The 19,164-nt window shown below is 44.2% G+C and overlaps 1 protein-coding gene across 5 annotated transcripts in view; it reads right to left on the minus strand.

Annotated features, from left to right (window-relative positions):
• LOC118511420 (sodium channel protein 60E) overlaps positions 1-19,164 on the minus strand; it is a 147,838-nt gene that overhangs the window by 31,206 nt on the left and 97,468 nt on the right. The window lies entirely within an intron of this gene.

Genomic DNA, 19,164 nt, shown 5'->3' on the forward strand with positions numbered 1-19,164 from the left:
CAGACCACGGCTATTATTAAGTAAAGGAAGTGAAAATACCATGCAAAGACTTATCAGTGTTGTAATGCTGAAATAATTTAGAAAAGAGCCCCCGTTTCTCAAGCATGACCATAATGGACCACGAATAATGACATTGTACGGTTAGGAAGCAGGCTGTGAAAGCACAGTAGCTTACTAGCGTTAGACAATCGTTTCCCTTACTTTTTTGGCAAGGTAACTGCATCGCCGTTTAGTCATATTTCAGAAACATGGGCTGTTTTGCATCAATCAGCACACCCCGCAACAACACGTGCCGCGTCATATGACAATAACTATTGCAGCCCTTTGAGCTATTAATAAAACTCCAATAACGTTCCATGGGGTGCGAATCAAAATGACTAGCTGTTAGCCAACACCTTCAGTAAGAAAATGATGCCTCACGATGAACGATATTGCCATATTACCACTGCAATATAACAGACGCACACGTGCCCTATTTCAGGTGTTGAAAATGGCCGTTAATATTGATCAAGCACGATGACAAGTACATCGTTGTGCGTTGATGCCAATTTTTGACAACGAGGATTGTAGTCGCTGCTTCTTACAGAGTGCTAGTTACTTAAAGCACCACAATTATGCGTAACAGAGAAGAAATAGCTACAGCACAATCCACAGTAATTATTAAGTTCCCTCCGTTTTTGCTGTTGTAAATGAATAATCAGGAACACGCTCGTAACTTCCATCATCATCATCGAGAGGACGGAGGGAGGATGCTGGATTAACTTTATCGAACTCCAACTGCCTATTCCGCATCGACGGTCAATTCGCTATCTCAATTTGCACTTCATTAATATTGACGCACTCTTAATTCCGGTTTGGTGTTTTGCCGGGCCAATCGATAACTCGTGGCGTAGGGAGATCTCTGGCTTGTAGTATTTAGTTCTATTTTGCTTCGAAGACTTCGAAGAGCTACAGGAACTCGGCTTGAGCACGAGTGTGCTGCTTCCTGAGCGGCTTAAGACCAGTGCCTGTCTGTCGTTCTATTACTTCCCGTCGACCTATACATAGTGACACCGAAGCACGTGGAGCAAAAAAGAAAACCACCGGAAATGAAATAGAGTGGTTGGAGGTAGATCCTTCTCAACTAGAATCACCCGAAGGAGAACATTAGGCTGCCTTCTGCAGCGTTCTCGTTGGTGAGTAATTATCCATATCGTTGGCACCCAGCTGTTGCTACTATACAATCACCATCGCCACACAGCCATCCAAGAGACTCTTGCCGAGGGAAATGACGTATGGACGTGCTCCCTTATTATTGACTAGGGAATGACGAGGGATGAGATAAACACAACCAAACGTGGCGCTTGTAGACGGCGTGCCGTATCCTAAGCAAGCATATTATTGCTTACCATATTTGCACAAGAGAGGGGATGTTTGGTGGAAAGGGGGGTTAGTTTTTCCTTGTGAGAAGGAAGTACGGTTTTTCCCCGTGTCCTCCGGATGTTTTGTACGGATCAAGATTCCGGTTCGTTTCTTGGAAGACGAGAGAGTCAACAAGTGCCATTTTCGGAGACTAGGGGGGGGGGGGGGGGGGGGTCATATTGACATGTTATCGGTTCCATCAATTAATGTATGGTAGTAATGGGCTTCCGGGGAAAGCTTTCGCGAGAGTAGGAAAAAAAAATAACTGAAGTAAAAGAAAATCTTCATCCATCATTGTGATCGGTGATTAGAAGACTGTTCAGAAGTTATTGTTTAAGTCGAAATGAATGCCACTTACGCTATCAATGAAACAAAATGGCCGCTTGGCGTAATGTAAAAGTTTTGCTTTTCAGCACACCCAGAAAAGGGCAGACAAAAGAGCACAAACTTCGACGGCGATAAAGCACATGGCAGTAGGGGTGCCATTCCTCTTCACACAACTTCATTTTCAAACACGAACCAACAAAAAAATGGCGCACACATTTTCTTTACCTTAAGCAAACAAAACCATTCTTTCCCGCTTTTGTTCAATGAACTCGTACTCGTAGAAAAAGTTGCCTTTGCTTTATTTATCTGTACCGCTGGACATAATTCCGAGAGGACAGAAAGAAGCAAAAAAAAAAGAACAAAAACTTTGCTAATCCACTTTGGTTGGTTGGTGGTGTGTCAGCCGCCATCTTGACCGCCACGTGAGCGGGAGTGCGTCACACTAGCAAAAGATTAAATGACCCTACTGCGTCCCTGCTGCCCAACGTGCTGTGAAAGCCCGTGAGAAATGATGAAAAACGCAATCTCGTTTCGTGTCGCATGAGGACCACCGATCTTCTCGTTCCTCGTCAGTGCATGGCGCGCGTGCACAATTATGGGAAGAAGCATTTTTAAATTACCCTCCTCTCAACACGTGAACATAAGCTTGGCTCGCTGTCTCGCGTGTTTGTTTTATTATTTTCTTGGCAGGACGTTTAAACGTCGTAGCGCTGTGCTGTGTTTGTTGAGCTGTGGTTGAAAGAAGTTCGACAATGTGTTTTGTCTTTCTGTTCCTTTTTATTGCGAAAGGAAAACCGGGAACGTTGTGGAAGTTTAGTTGCTTCTAGAAGAATTATCCAAACCACAGAAAGGTCACTTTGGGTGAGAGAAATAAAATCGAGCTAAGGTGTGATGTTGGACTTAAACGCGAAAGGTTGGAAGGTGATAATCCCAGGCGTTGGAGGGTTTTATTAAAGTTTTCTCGAACGATTAATTATGGCACCTTAGAAAAGGGCACATACCTTGAATACAAGTGTCGTTTTAGGTGCTTGTAAAGGTTATTAGTTTGGTAAAAGTTATGTTGTCTATTGTATTCTGCTTTACTGTACAAGTTCCTCAGCTCAGTTATTCCGTTGAAGCAGTGGTGGGTCAACAGGGATATTAAAGGAGAAATAACAACAGGTTCCGCCACTGCGCTGAAGGTTAAATTGCGGATAAAAGAATAATAGCCTATCTTCTTGTCAACTTGGCCCTAAACAGGACCTTAATCGTTGGTCCAATAGACATTATAGGAATGTGACCAATGTGACAGAAACGTTATTAAAAGATCGATCAAGCAGCATAAAACCCTCTATTAAGGAATTTTTGTGATTTCTGAGTATCTCCTTCATCTTCTTTTGCTATAAATCCTCAAAGAATTTGGACTTGCCAAAATCGACTTCCTAGGTAAAGGTTATCAGTAGCTGATTCATTACTTCCAAATGATCCAGACGGGATTCAATATCTGGGCCGGCTATTTAATAATTGACACTTGCTATCGCCTCGACCACCGGACCGCTGCTCTTTTGGAGTCTAAACCTCCAGGAATCAGGCTGTCTATTTTCAGCACCAGCGCTTTTTTTTAGGCCAGCGTTATCTAGTGAGTACGCAAAAGTTTTGATACATAAAAGGTGGCACACTATGCTGAGGGCTAGCATAGAATAGCTCTGAATACCATTCAGATGAGGCCTCAGTGTAGCTCTCGAACTCGCCACTGTGCAGCGGTCACGTCATGAGAATAACACTGGATAATTTATTCCGTAACGCTTTTTGAAGGTGTGCATATGGAAAAAAGGCTTCTTCTTCTTCTTCTTTGGCACTATAACCTCGAAAGGTCTCGGCCTACCATTTCTGGCTTTCTGAAGACTTGGTAGGGTCAAATTGAGAGCGAGAGATGGCATTGATGCATCTGCCAAAAAGACCGGGATGTTTCCCGGACCTTATAAGCGGTTAATGGGACTTCAAACGTGAAAGAGCGAGTGTTTTACCTAAAAGAAATAGAATGTTGTTATTCTCGTGTATTCATCTGTAAAAAATGTTCTTCGAATATACATCTCATCCCCTCAATTCATCCCCAAAACCAGTAGATCTTCCATTACCACACACACACCCCTTCAGATGTACCCATCGTTACCGACCAAAAAGAGGGGGGTTGTAGTACTTTTACACATAATTTTCCGGACACTTGAACGATCTTATCAACAGCAGCAACAAACTCTGCGCAAATGTCCGGATATACACTCCTCCCACCTTAGAAATGCCTATTCATGCTTTCTTTAAAAAAACAAACTTCGCATGAAAACCATCATCATCATTATTTTATGTAATGTGGTTCGCCCTGGTGCGTTTTTTTTTGGGAAGAAAGTATACTGCAACACTAGAAGACCATTTGACAGTTCACGCCACAAGTGGGTCACCAAGGGTTTTTCCCTTGCGCGAAGAGCCTTCGGGTTTCGCATACCCAGCCCAACACTTGTGGTGTGAAGACGTCGACGACGACAAACGGTGAGTTGAAAGCACATAAAGAAATGTCGTTAGAAATAATAAAGAAAGGTGGGGGCATGCTTTTTATGGGGTTTTGTTGTTGTTGTTAACAGTTGCCGGAAGCTATTATCAGTTTTCAGGCCGTAGTCCGGCTAACACGCAGGGATCGGTATCGAGCAGGATTGATTATCTAGCTTGGGGGGACTAAAGTCAAGGAAGCTAGAGGCTAGGATCTCTTGAGGTCGTAGTCTTAAAGTAGAATTTTCATTTATTCTAATTTTATAACCTAAAAATCATTCAAATAAACAATTAAAACTAGTTTCCAAGCAATCAACTTTCAAATATATTCTCTCGCTCAGGAAAAAAACAACTCCAAAAAAGCTTTCCCGCCCATCTCGCTGAGTGGTTTCAGTATTGTGCTACGAGCCGAAATAAATGAAAGAGCTATAAATTAAAAATTAATCGCCACACAACCGGTTAAACCGGTTCGTGAACACGTGGAATGTGGTGTGCGTATTACAAGCAAAAAAAAATGGAGGCGCCTGGTGTTTGACTCCGGCACTCACTCCGGTCGGAAAGCTAGCTCGTGTTCGTGCTGTGTACTTACAACGCGTCACAATTGGCTGTAAACCCGCTCACGAAAAGAGCTTTAGCAAATGGGAGCTTTACAATGTGGGGTGGGTGGACCGCCGACACTTCGCTTGCATTGGTGTTGGTAAGGAAAAGGGTCAGCGTACAGTTGCTTTGTTGCGCTTTTTTTTCCACAACAGACACACACGCAGAGAAAGTGGTGTGTGTGTGTGTGTTTGTGTGTGGAGTAATTTAGGATGGTTACCGTGAGGAAGGGGGGGGGGGGGAATTGTCGGTCAAAACCCCCCTATTTGGTTTTTGTGTGCGGTGTGGGCGCAAGTTTCACTCGTCAGTTACCTTCTTACTTTTGTCTGCATTCGGTTGGAAAATTATCGTAAAATATATAGTCTCTCATTTTCTTTTATCGTGGGGCTTTGCTATCTCTTTTTCACCCTTGCCCGGCCTGTCTCGCTACCGGTAAAGGACATTTCAGTTTGTTTGTGTGAGTGTCTTTTCTCTTTTTTTATTATTACTTTTACTAACCGTCTAGCGTGTCTCATATCTTTCCATTTTTCAGCTTTTAGTTTCGCTCTCTCTCTCTCTTTCTCGCTCTCATTACCTCATGTTTTCCCCAGTCATTCGTTTCTTTTCGCTTACTACATTAAAAGTGTGAATGAAACAAAAGTCAAGCCGACTTCAGTTGCACATGGAAGGGGATATTGGAAGAAAGACGGCACGGGAAAAAACCAGTACGACAGGACGACCAAAAAGGTTACTGCTCGCCGACATGATCGAGTGGAAATCGCCGCGCACACCATTTTCCGCATTGTAATGCCGCATTGGCGGTAATCCGACATTAGGGGGCCGGGCAAAAGTGGGGTGGGCGCCCACAGCATTAAAAAGCCGCGTCTCGAGCGCGTGCCGGGGATTGAATAAAAAAAAAAACCGGAATCGCGAGCAAGAGAGAAGGAAAGCTCGCGATTGTTGATGAAATTAAAACACAAGCAGCGCTAGCTAGCACAGGGAACGGGTAAAGTTTTCCATCTGCCACCAGTTGGTACCCGGGTGCTGCTGCTGGGTCGGTGGATTGGTTGTTGTTTGACTGTAGGGAGATATGTAATTAAGAAGCTTTTGCGTCTGCCTGTATTCTATTTCCTATCATATTTTTTTTGTTTTTGGGAAGGTTTTTCACCGAGGCTCGTTATTTGTGCTTTGCGGAAATTTACGTTAAAATGCGAGCTATCGCGAAACGAAGCAGGAACCGGTGGAAAATCAACCCGAAAAATTGGAAGAAGATCAATATTTGCTTGCCAAAGGAACGGGACAACAGAAAAGAAAAAAAAAAAAACAATCTATATAGCAATCCGGGCTGGAAAGCCCTCTCGAGACCAGCGTCTGCTGGTGCCCACTTTTCCTATCATCTATTACGACTATGGAGGGTGTTGAGCACGAATAAATCGAAAGATGAATAATCGTTTCTTACACGCAGCAGAAGGATCCTCACGGCAAAACGTAGGGGTTTGGTAAGACAGACAGAGAGGCTTTAGCCAAAATCCTTTTGAAGGTTCACGCCGCCTGGAAATTGGATTCGGACGATCATAATTTACCGCAGCGCGAAGTTTCGTGGATTGGGTACCCGGGTGAACTTTCACTTTCGATGGGAAAGGTTTTTCGAACGAGCGGTGGCGTTCGTGGGATTCAAGAGGGATAAGCTGGTAGCTGTGATGTTTCGCTCTATTGTTTATATAGTAAAGAGTTTTCTTTTGCGAAGAAAAGTCGTTCAGACAGGCTTTGCGGGTACCTCAGCTGATAGAATTGAAAGTGACACAATAAGTCTGGCGAGTGTGATAGGATTATTAGATAGGAACATTTGAGAAATTAAACTGCTGATAAAACTTGTTGTAGAGATTCCAAATATGAGGGAGAGGTGGTAAAATGCTGTGTGTAACCGATAAGATACTCTGTTCCACTGTTTTTTTTGCTATTTACACTTATATGCTGTTTAGTAGCTCTTTAAGAGCTTCAAATTACGGTTGGTGTTTGTGGCTCTTAATTTTTTTAAGAATCCCGACAGCAAACTGCATAATTTGAACGGCTTCTATTCGTCAAATTCCTTGAGATTTATTTTGTACAGTGGATCTTTACACCGTAAGACTGGGGTTCAAATCCCATTTGGACCGCCTCCCCGTACGCAAGACTGACTATCGAGCTGCGACTAAAATTAAGTCACAGAAAGCTAAAAATGGCAGGTCGAGACCTCTCGAGGTTGTAGAGCCAAAGAAAGAAGAAGAAAGACATTTGCTTAATTGTTCGTATAATCTTAAGACTATTAAGCGTTTCACCATAGATTTTATAGACAATCCAACACTTAGAATATCAAGTGAAATGGACACGTAAATGGCAACTATATTTTTCTGGATGGCAAGGAAGGTTTTTTTTTTAAAGTTTGCTATTCTTTACATGTTTCTCTTACTTCAGAGCTGTAAAAGAATAAGATAATTAAGCAATTCATATTAAGCAGCTGTTACTTAACCGCTATGTACTAGAAGAACTGTAAGGATTTTATATCTATATTTCATTTATAATTAATTATGACGGATCGCCACTTTATTTTAATTTTTTTTTGGGTGAACGATCTGAGAAAAAAGCTTTGTGCATCTTCTTCGCTGGTTAACTGCTGTTTAACTGTTGAAATAACATTTTGTACATTTGATCTCCTGATGATAATTTTTTAGTTGAAATAATTGTATTAATTTTAAAGCTAGGTGTTCAACTAGCTTACACATGAATCGAGCAACGATTGAGAAATTTAAAATTAATTTTAAAACGTTTCTCACGCTGTTTAAAGTAATAAAATGGGAAGCTCTTCCCGCCGTTACCATATAACACATCCAAAAGCACAAGCACGTACGCTTGATCCAGATTGATTTATAAAATCCTACTGCATCCAACACAGTGTTTACTGTACCCGCGCTGCTTATTGTGCAAAATCGCCTCATCTTTCAAATCTGTTTAAATTTATCGACAACGACATGCGCCCAACATTTCCATCCGGTTGGAACGTATATTAGCCAGCTAGCCGTTCGCCGGATCACGCCGGGCCAATGTTGCTCCATTGAAACCGTTCCAAACGTTTCCAAATTAGTATACTCCACGCACACGGGCCCGTTAAAAGGAGGTCACGTCCACGAAACGCTTACCCGCGGCGAGCTTTTGAAAATCGAAGCAAAAATGTCGTCTCGCAAATCGATTAACAACATTCTACCCATGTGGCCCGTGATTTGCCCGTTTGCCGGTTCCGCCGACTGCGACCGAACGGTACGAATATTGAACAATCGTGGTACAGGCAGTTTCTGGTCTGGGCGAGTTAGAGTGCCGTGCCCGGAGTCCCCGTTGCTATACAGGCGATCCAATCGATTGGGCTTGGCAAGCCACGGAAGCAAGCAACACCGGTCACACATCTCGAGGAAGCAGTTGGCTTCCTCCCGCTGGTAATAATGATGATGGCAACGACCACCATTGATCGGGTAGGTGGGTGGATGGAAAGGCCTGCCTGAGGAATGGGTTTACGGTGCCGGTGATAACTGTGACCTGCCGGACTTTCGGAACGGTTGCGTGTTTCACGCACTTCGTTTCGTTGGATTGCACACAGCACGCTGATTCGCTGAGGCGTTTTGGCGTGGTTTGCTGTTGCGAGTGGCCGCAACCACTCGACGTGTATGACACACAAAGCCAGCACCAATTCCCTCCCGGTGACCATAATCGATGATGGGAGATGAGCGAGAGAGCGGAAAACCCCGCGTGAGTGGGTGTGTGTGTGTGGTTTGGCGCTGTAATATTGAAATGAGCAGCCGCACGATCGCGTTTGCACTAACTTATTCATAATTCGCGTAGCATTAGCGGTGTGTGTGTGTGAGTGTTGTAGTGTTTGCGAGTGTGTGTGTTTTTATTGGTGTTAGTATGACACTCTATACCGGGTGTTACATTGACTAATGCTGGTGTGGTGATTACATAGCAAATATATGCAGCTGTGCCACATGTGTTCTGTGCAAACATCTCCATGATAAATCTATGCAGAACACTGTCAGCCCACGTCAGCTTTATAAGGCTCATTACAGGTTCGTAATATTTATTTATATTTTTAGGATTACGGCTTGACGCCGTATTGTCAGCACCGCATGTGTTGACTTTTACAAATTCACAAAAATTAACAAAAATTAACAAGGCATTTCCTCCCTGTTATTTGCCTTATCCCGGGCATGCTCGGTTGTGAGTGTGAGGTGGTTGCGGGGTATGTATCCAGGTTGTTGGTGTAGATGATAGGGATGTTTGTTATCGGGATCCGGTTCTATTGCTTTTCTTATGGATGTGATGGCTGGATTTGGGGTTCTGGTGTCGGAGGATCGGAATTTGGACATCGTCCTTCCGTCTATCGGGTCTCGGCTGTAACAATAACAAAAAAAAAAAAACAAACAAGACAGCACACACAATTGCCTGTGAACAGTGTTCCTCAAGCAGCCCAGTGCGCCCAAGCAGTGATAGTCAAAGCTCGACCAGGCCAGCACCGAACTCAAAAGCTATCGGCGAGCTCTATCCCGTAACAGCAGGCTTTCTGCTAATCACGATATCGAACCCGCCGACCACCTCCGAATCCAACGCCAGCAAGGCCGAACCCACTTCACCATGGCTGGACTGGGATGAAGAACACTGTTGCAAAGTCTGCCCCTCTTTTTACGACAACGCAGTCATTGAGCCCGGATGCCATTGTTCCGTCAACGGATCACTCGGGCGTTACCAATAAACAAAGAAAAAAAAACAAAACACTTATGACCAAGACAACACAACGAATAACAAAAAAGGAATGGCGGATATGGTTTGGAAGGATAATGAGGATGTGGAATCAAAGGATAAGACCGTTGTCTTGGGCGAATCGGAAGATGAGCCTCATGTAGGTGAGGTCCCTAGTCGCCAAAATTTCTCTTATTTCTGTACCCGGTCGTCTGCCGATGCTCTCGACTGCGCCCAACAAGGAGGGTCTTGCGGTTTCAAACTCCACGCAGGACCACAGAAGGTGATCCACATCGTGAAATCCGTCACCGCAGCCACACACCTTCGTCTGAGCCAGAGTTATACGCTGCAGATGAGCATTCAACGCGAAATGATTCGACATAAGTCGAGACATCATGCGTATGAACGCCCGGTCTACAGAGAGCCCACCGAACCAAGGCCGCAGGGACACTTGCGGAGAGATCGAGAAAAGGAATCGCCCGAGATCATCCGCCTCCCACATGCTCTGCCAGCGAGACAGGAAAAGTTGCTGTGGTAGGCGAAGAAACTCTCGGGCCGAGATTGGACGGTCGTAAAATGCGCCTTGTTGGACGCCTGTTTTGGCCAGTGAGTCTGCCTTCTCGTTGCCGGGAATTCCACAATGAGAAGGTACCCAAATTAGCGAAATCCTGAACGCCTTGTCGAACATGGAGCCAAGCAATTCTATGATTTTACTGACAAGGAAATCCTGGCTCTTAACAGCCTTCGGGGATCTTAGTGCTTCAATAGCGCTAAGGCTATCTGTAAAGATGAAGTACTGATCCGAAGGTCTCGCTGCTATAATCAATAGTGCGTACAAGATTGCGGCTAGTTCTGCGGTGTAGACACTACACGGCTCCCGCAATTTGAAAAATGTTTCGGCGGACTCACTAAAAACGCCGAAGCCGGTGCCTTCCTTAGAGGATGATCCGTCAGTGTAATACTGGCTACTTTGGTCTAAATGGCCATACTTATCCCTGAAAATGCCCGGAACTACCATCGGGCGAAGATCATTCGGTATGGTCTTAATTTCCTCATGCAACGAGGAATCTGTTGTTAAAAGGGAACTGTAGGTCTCAGGAAGGGCAGCACGGTTTAATGCCTGTGGAGCGCTAGGATGCACTTGTAGGGCAACAAAATCTTCGTAGATTTTCAAGATCTTGCTCTTAGAACCTGTCTCTAGAAGCGCTTTAAAATTTTCTTCGATCAAGGGATTTGATACTGAAGAACGGACTAGAAGGCGAAGCGACAGCATTTCAAAACGTAGTTTTAGCGGCATCACTCCGGTCATCACTTCTAGGGACATGTTATGTGTGGATTTCATGCTCCCTAGTGCGAGTCTAAGACAACGATACTGTAGCCTCTCTAGTTTGAGGATATGCGTGTTGGATGCCCAATGGTAGCATATGCTTCCATATTCCAACACGGATAGTACCGTTGTCTTATACAGTCGCAGGACGTCTGATGGATGTGCGCCCCACCAGAATCCTGTGACTGTCCTTAGAAAGTTGATTCTTTTACTGCATTTTTGCACCAGATGGGTGATGTGTGTACTCCAGTTTAGCCTTGAATTGAACCAAACACCAAGGTATCGAAAATTGTCGGTAGTTGATATCTTTTCACCGTACAAAAAGACATCAATTTTCGGGTCAAATAGTCTTTTCTCCCTGTTTTTCGGCGTGTCGCTGAAAGGAGAAAAGACTACCATCTCAGTTTTCTTTGCAGAGAACTTGATACCAAGGTTTTCAGACCACTCGGCAAGGTTGTCCAAAGTGGTTTGTAAAGCCAGTTGGATTTCGGCGGCGTCCCTGCTTGCAAAAGATATGACGCCGTCGTCTGCTAATTGTCTAATGCTGCAGTTCGGAGCTAGACAAGAATCTATTTCGCTAACATAAAAGTTGTATAACAGGGGGCTCAAGCAGGACCCTTGTGCTAGTCCATGGAAACTGGTCCGCTTTAGCTGAACATGACCATTGTTGAAATACATAGCTTTCTCCGACAAAAGGTTGAACAGAAAGTTGTTCAACTTTGGACCCAGCCCCACATTTTCTAATTTTTGACTCAGCTTGTATGGTGATACTGAGTCAAATGCCCCCTGTATATCCAGGAAAATAGATCCCATGTTCTGCTTGCGTGCACGAGCAAGCTCTATTTCTGTTACCAGAAGGGCTAAGCAGTCATTAGTACCCCTGGCTTTACGAAAACCAAACTGGGTATTCGAGAGATGGTTGTTTGATTCCAACCATTCTTCTAACCGGAAAAGAATCATCCTTTCAAGGAGTTTCCTCAGACACGACAGTAACGATATCGGCCGATACGAATCATGTCTTGATGGCGGTTTGCCAGGCTTCAAGATAGTGACAACTTTCACTTCTCTCCACTCTTGCGGGACGCTGTTGACCTCCAACATATTGTTGAAGATGCTTAACAGACGTTTCCTCCCTATGTCGGGCAGATTTTGAAGCAATTTGCTACCAATCTGATCCAGACCCGGGGAGGAATTTTTGCTTGATAGGAGAGCAAGTGATAGCTCTACCATTGTGAACGGTGAATCCATCCTAGGGTCACTACCAGGCGCATGTTGTGTAAAGCTTTGCGCAGGAACGAAATCGGGGCAAAGCTTGTGGGCAAATTCATACAGCCACTCGCCAGAAAAGCTTTCGCTCTCATTGATGTTGTTGCTGTTTCGCATCCTTCTAGCCATTCTCCAAAGCGAATTAAGTGAAGTGGTGGGGTTTAGATTATTGACGTATCTACGCCAATAACCCTTTTTCTTCGCCTTCAACAGGTTTTTGCACGTTCTCTCTAGTCCTTTATATTTTTCATATAAGGACCTCGAGCCCGTGTCCCGGAAGGCTTTAAATGCCTCACGCTTCTTGGTGAAAGCCGCTTGGCAATCCTTGTCCCACCAAGGAGTGGGAGGTTTTTTAAATGTCCTTGCTTGGTGGGAGCGCCTTGTTTGGGCCTCAAGGGCGCACTTGTTTATGATTGAAACAAGTTTTTCGTACTCCTTGACAGGAGACAAATCTTCCAAGTCAAGTGAAAGCGAAGCGGCTATTAATTCGCCGTATCTCGTCCAGTCGATGTTCCTCGTTAAGTCACATTTAACGGGGATTGCTTCTACTGGACATCCTCCCTTAATGTAGGAAATTTCTATCGGCAAGTGGTCACTGCCGATAGGGTCCTGGATCACCTTCCAACTAAAATCCAGGGCCATTGCTGATGGACATAGAGACAGGTCCAGTGCACTCGCCCTACTTAGAGGTGTCTGCATCCTAGTTGCCTCTCCTGAGTTAAGAATTGAAAACCCAAATCTGTCGCAGAAATCTCGGATGATAGGAGTGCGAATGTCATCCTTTTCGCACCCCCAGTCGATTCCATGGGAGTTAAAGTCTCCCAGGATCAAAAGCGGTCCAGGCAAGACCACTGCTAAATTTCCAAGATCCTCTTTGAACTTTTCAATTTTTTCCTGTTCATTATTGGCTATCGGGGGGATATAAATAGATGCAATTGTCACGTGAAGAACGCCCAGTTTTGCCTTAACTGCGACAGTTTCTATTATTTCTTGTCTAGGGGTGGGTATTCTGGTGAAAGTGTGACTCTTTCGAACACCAATCAGTACCCCCCCACCCCTAGTAACGCGATCTTCACGGATTATATTATATCCCGGGAAGGTTAATTTAATTTCATCCGATAGCCAAGTTTCACAGAGGGCAAACACATCGCAGTTGTGTTCGCCCACTAATGCTTTAAAGGAGTTTAGCTTGCCAAGCAAACTCCTACAGTTCCACTGTATGATAGTAGTCGTAGGAGCCATTAATCATCCAAACGGACCATCATACTTAAGCATGGCCATTGAGCCAGCCACTGTTTGATCATCCCCTTCAGGAAAGGAAGGGCCCAAGTTGCGATCATGTGCAGATGCTGCGGGAGGTTAAGGGTCAAGAGGAGGGACTCAAGGATCTCGGAAAGGGACGGAGTAGGGATCCTCGGGAAGCCCTTGGGCTCAGTCGGAAAAGCTAGGTTTTCCAAAGGAGCTTCGGCCCGAGGAGATCGCTTCTTCTTGGGCTGCTTCCTGGCAATTTGTGGGGCGGGAGTTTTGGGCTCAGCGTCGCGTTTCGGGACGGTTGGGGAAATTTTAGCGTGGCGCTGTGGTGTCAAAGGTTTGTTTTTTAACTTAAGTACCTTCCTTTGTACCTTTTTGTAAGGCACTCTTAGTACTTTTGTCGATCTCAGTGGCACCTGTTCGAGTGCAGTCGGGTTGGTCTCGCCATTTGCAGCTGTGTTATCTAACACTGCTAAAGGGTTTGACGCGATCGCTCCTTTTAGGGCGTCGCTGTAAGAGCCGCGTGCCCTCTCGGCTACTGTTTTGGTCTGTTCCCTCTGGAGTTTTCGATACACTGGGCACAATACTACCTCATGCCACTCCTCCCGACAATGCGAGCATTTTTGGGACGGAGTTTTGCACTCCTCAGTAGAATGCGCACCTCTGCATTTCCCGCAGCAAGTCTTGCGAGTGCAGAACGGATCGGCGTGTCCAATCCGGTTGCACTTCGAACAGGTGGCCACCCTTGGTACGTATGGCCGGTCAATGGGTATCCGGAGGCCTTCAAGGATGAGGGCCTGCGGAAGTACCGTTCCCTCAAACGTAATCCGGAGGGAGGAGGTCGGGATGTATTTTTTCTCATTTTTGCATGAGGCGTCTAGCTTAAAAAGCTTTTTTGCCTCAAGCACTTTAACCCTTGGGGTACCTGGTGCTATAAATGCACCAACCCCAAATTTCAAAATATCCTCCTCCGGGTAATCGAAATCCTCGATTACGCCGGTCACTTCAACCAGACTACCGGGGATATAAACCCGGTAGTGCTCCGTAAAATCTGGATCAGCCGCAATGACGTTGGCTTGAGCCCGGTCCTTTGCGGTAACCCTGATCTTATTAGGGCGCATCCGAAAAACATCGGTAACGCCCGGGTATTTCTTAAACAGCTGTGCCGCGATCGTCCTTACATCGAGCTGTTTTGATCGCGGCATGAAAAAAACAAACGGCTTTCCCTCCCATGACGGCGGGTAAGCACGTGCTCGATGCTCCGATAACGGCTCGCTGTTAAGCGTCAGCGGGGCATTGCTTGCCGGCGGGGCACTACTCGAGGCCTTCGATGTTGAAGGCCTCTCATCCAGGGCCACTTTTTTCGTGGCTGGGGCGGCCTTAGGGCGTCCTGGCTTACGCTTGACCTCCCTGCTAGGCCCAAGCTCCCGATCCGACTCGGAATCATCCTGCTCTACCCCCATGGTAGAGCCGGACACAACGGTAGGTTTAGGAAGAGGGGAAAAAAAAACTCACCGTGGGAAACGATGCACAAATAAACACACACACACCTACACACACTCACTGGCTAGGAACGTCGATCGATGCGACCACGCTGCGTTGATACGCTTGCTTATCGCAACGATCAACGGGTACACACAGTCACAACACTAGACACAAACGTCGAACTGGGCTTAGCGCCAGTCGATCGAAGACACAAATTCCGAGTGAATATCGGAGAATGACGGAGACACCGATTAGCGCGCCACGAGTAATTACGTTGCCTACGCAATCGCACTCGAGAGCAATGACCACTATCTGCCTTTCGCAAAAAAAATCGTATTGACGCTTCCAAGCGATACACATCCTCTCGCTACGGAAGCTGGAGGCAGACTGACAGGTTCGTAATACCGCGATAATAAATAGAAGCACGAAAAGAAGGAATAGAGTTTTAATTTATTATTCTGTATGTATCTGTTTATGTATCCCATGTATCTGTTTCTATAAAGCATAAGATTCAAATACGAGTTGAAAACCTGTAGCTCCTATCGATGGAACTTTGTTAGATTGTGTTATTAGTTCTAAGCGCCGAAAAGTATGCAATCACTGTTCTAATTTGATGCATTTAAAAAGTAGTTTAACTTCTTTTTTTATAAGACACCTCTATGGCCTCGTTTAAAGGCTTGGGGCTGGCTGGAAGAAAAATATGTACACTTTTAAAACTTTTTCTCAGCTTTAACAACCAGCAGCTGCTCCATTTTAAAGATAGAATAACATAAATCTATAGAGAACTCTGGAGGTCAGCAGGGAAGAAAGCCTCTTGGATCGATGGCGCATTCATCGACGCAATCATGTTTTTAACAGTCTGATGGGTTATGAACAATTGTCAAATGAATGTTTTAATCTCAGCACGGCTAGTTTAATACAACAAACTTCTATTTGTTTTGGATATATTTTTTTCGGATTACCACTCTGTCCCCTGGGTCCTGGATTCCAAGACAAGAAAATTAATCAGTCAGTGGAATCTGGATCTTCCCCCAAGACCAGAGTTTGCTCCGATTGTACGGTCACTTGTTAATAGCATTCTGTATATTATTAAATATTTTTGTCATTCATCATAAATGCTAAGTTGTTGTAAAACTTGAAACGGTCACAGCCTGCTCTCTCGATAGACGCCGCAATATGTACAACTTTTTCACTCAGGGATAACATTATAGTATGAAAAAAAATATGAGCAGTTTGACCGTTCTGCCCATAGCTTTTCCAAATAAATTGATAATGCTGTAATAATTCTTCTGAGTATAAAAGCCATACTATATAAGAACAAAACTGGAGAAAAAAACCTAAGTTACCGAGAGTCATCGGATGCAGGGTTGAATAGTTTTTTAGGTTTTCGGGCAATAGTAAAAAGCATAGTAAACGACTTTGTGAACAGTCTCAAACAACAACCGAATAGCATATCTGGTACAACAAAGTTTAATGGAAAAACAATTGCATATACGCAGGGGCACAAGCTCAAGACATGTCCTAACTATAAGCCTGCTTACAGAACAACCATTTTTTATATGTATTTTGTTTAGAAGAATTTTTGTTCTAAGAATTTCCTCTACAACATTTTTATTTATCATTTGATCATCTGTTAAATAATAAATGACCCTACTACATGGCACTCTTGCTAAAAGATTTTACAGGAAAAATATCAATTTAAATCTGAAATTACACTCTTTCACCCAAGGCACAGCACGAACACCACGTAACTCGGTCGCACGGCGGCCCTCAGTCCCTTTCTGCCAGTGACAGAAATATTAATTTCAAACCCACGAAAATGATGTTTGTCAATTTTCACCTCATAACCCATGCGACGTGCGTCCAGGGGCAGTGCTTCCTGCTCACAAGTATACTGTTTAAAGTGGAGCTTTCCACTAGCGGTTTTTCAGAACGTTTACGCCGTGCCGCAGTACGCCATAAAACACACTCTCCCCCTCCGAGCGATTGTATTGAGCAAACTTATAAAAATATTTCAACCTAACACACCAGGCACCAGGCGTCTCCATCACCTGTTTTGGGAGGTGATTTAAAAAGAAAAACAGATAAGCAGAAAAAAAAATCGCTACTCAAACTACCCATCGAAACGCGACGTCGTACATTTTCATAATCATTAAAGTGGGCCCTGATAGGTACTAGCAGTACATTGCCACTGTACGACGAACAAAAAAAAGACTCGTCATTTCGACATAAAACGCGCGCGTGAACAGAACACCACCAGCGACACACTCACACCTGTACACACCAACAGTGGGTGAGTGTAAAGGGAAAAACGGTGCTGCTTTATGACCACAAAAGGCCTGCGGCCGTTACAGGACGGTGGACACCAAGAAGCTTACGATAATTACGATTCTCTCACTTACTCCCTCGTTGGCAGTGTACGCCACAGGTGCTACGGTGGTGTCGGGAAAATCTCAAGATGAAAGCACGGCTCAAATAGACCGGAAGAGAACAACAGAAAAAAACATAGCTTGCCTTAAAGCAGTAGAGCAGAATTTTAATATTGTTCTTCCTCTCGTCCATCATCGGGCGCGTGACAAGGGTGTTTTGTGGTGCCGGCGAAGAAACCCCGGGTGTAGAAGCTGAGATTTATGATTGTTGAAGATGCTACTTTTGCACGTCGCAAGCGTTCTGCTGATGGACCACCGAGACTACCAATCTGCACCGGTGACGAATCTCTTCCAGCTTTTGTCAGTCATTTTTTGGCGTTTGGTTTGGTTGACTTTTTGTGTTTTTGGGCTTTAAAGTTCCGTCATATTTTTGTCAATACTCTGTCACAAGGAGTACGTCTCTCCGACCATATTACACCCGGTCGGGAAAGCCTCTCCTGTTCGAGGCCGACGTCACGAGCGCGTGTGAAACTTTTTGAGCTTTTTGTTTGTACACTGTTTTTTCATCATTTTTTTCCCACTATATAGTTTATTATCCTTACACGGAGACATTTTCCTTCGGCAGGAAAAACTGAGCCCTCCTGCTGCTACTCCAATGCTTAGCGTGTGATCGCGATACAACACAACGCCCTGCTTCCGGCGCTCAAACAAATCTTTTATGTATGAAGTGCATCATTAGTTCGCCTTACGGTTTCGAGTGATGGAAACGCCGTGCCGTAGCAGCCGTTTTGGAGGCTGCTGTTAGAGGATGGTTTCGGTTCGGACAGTGGGACCTTCGCTTCTTTCATCATAACAAAAACGGGGCGGAAAATTCGTTGAGTGTTTTGTCGTTATCTCGGGCTGTAATGCAACACAACAGAACGAAAAAGAACTCACAAACACCAACCAGCCAACGATTTAGTTGGCGTTGTAACAAAGGAACTGTTAGGAGAGAGTGAGAGAGAGATGAAGAAAGCGCCCCCTTTTCCAACGGCAATGATACATCAAGAAAAGTTTCCCTAATGAAACAATAGCAGCAACAGCTTCAATCACCTGTTATGAGCATATTCAAACATCAAAAAAGTGTCGCGGCTATGAGAGCGGGGGCCGTTTGTTCCTTTTTTTACTCTTATTTACAGAACGCACGACATTTACGTTTCCGTTAGTTTGTGGAGTTTATTGTTCGCCTTTCGGGAGCGTGTGTGCTTGTATGTGACTTTTTCATCGTTTTACTGCTTTGTATGAGGCACAAGCTAAGTAAATAGTAGGCTGTAGGCGTGGGTTTGATGACATGTGAAGTAGGGTTGTTATGAAATTCGAGCCGATATTTGTGTGATGTTCTGGGGAACGCATTGTCGATGGTATACTGAACGCGCTTATCGACTTTACTAGTTAAGAGGCTTTTCCCTGTACCATAATGCGTATGTGATTTTTTTTCCTATGAAAGTTTTAATTGCTCAGATTAAAAACATGAAAGAATAAGCGAACATAGCCGTTACATTAAAACCAAAGTATTGAAATGTTTAAATTCTTTCCCAACGCATTTGTTAAGCTTTTTTTGTGAATGAATATTTCAGTAATACTTAACTGTTTTTTTTTTTACATTTTTTTAAGTTTAGTTTAAGGAGATGAAAAAAAAAACAATTGTGTCATTGAATGAATGAATAAATCGTTTCTTGGTATTTTTTATTCTTATGAAAATATGGCCAAAACATACTACACTAAAATAAGACTTAACACCAAATTTAAAATTAGAATAAAAAAGTTTTGGGCATCCCATCGTGTTATTTTGCAACTTAACCACGTTAAAGTGTTGATATTAAAATCTGGTTTATTGCA

The sequence above is a fragment of the Anopheles stephensi genome, chromosome 3, assembly GCF_013141755.1.
Source record: "Anopheles stephensi strain Indian chromosome 3, UCI_ANSTEP_V1.0, whole genome shotgun sequence".
NCBI classification, from domain to species: domain Eukaryota; kingdom Metazoa; phylum Arthropoda; class Insecta; order Diptera; family Culicidae; genus Anopheles; species Anopheles stephensi.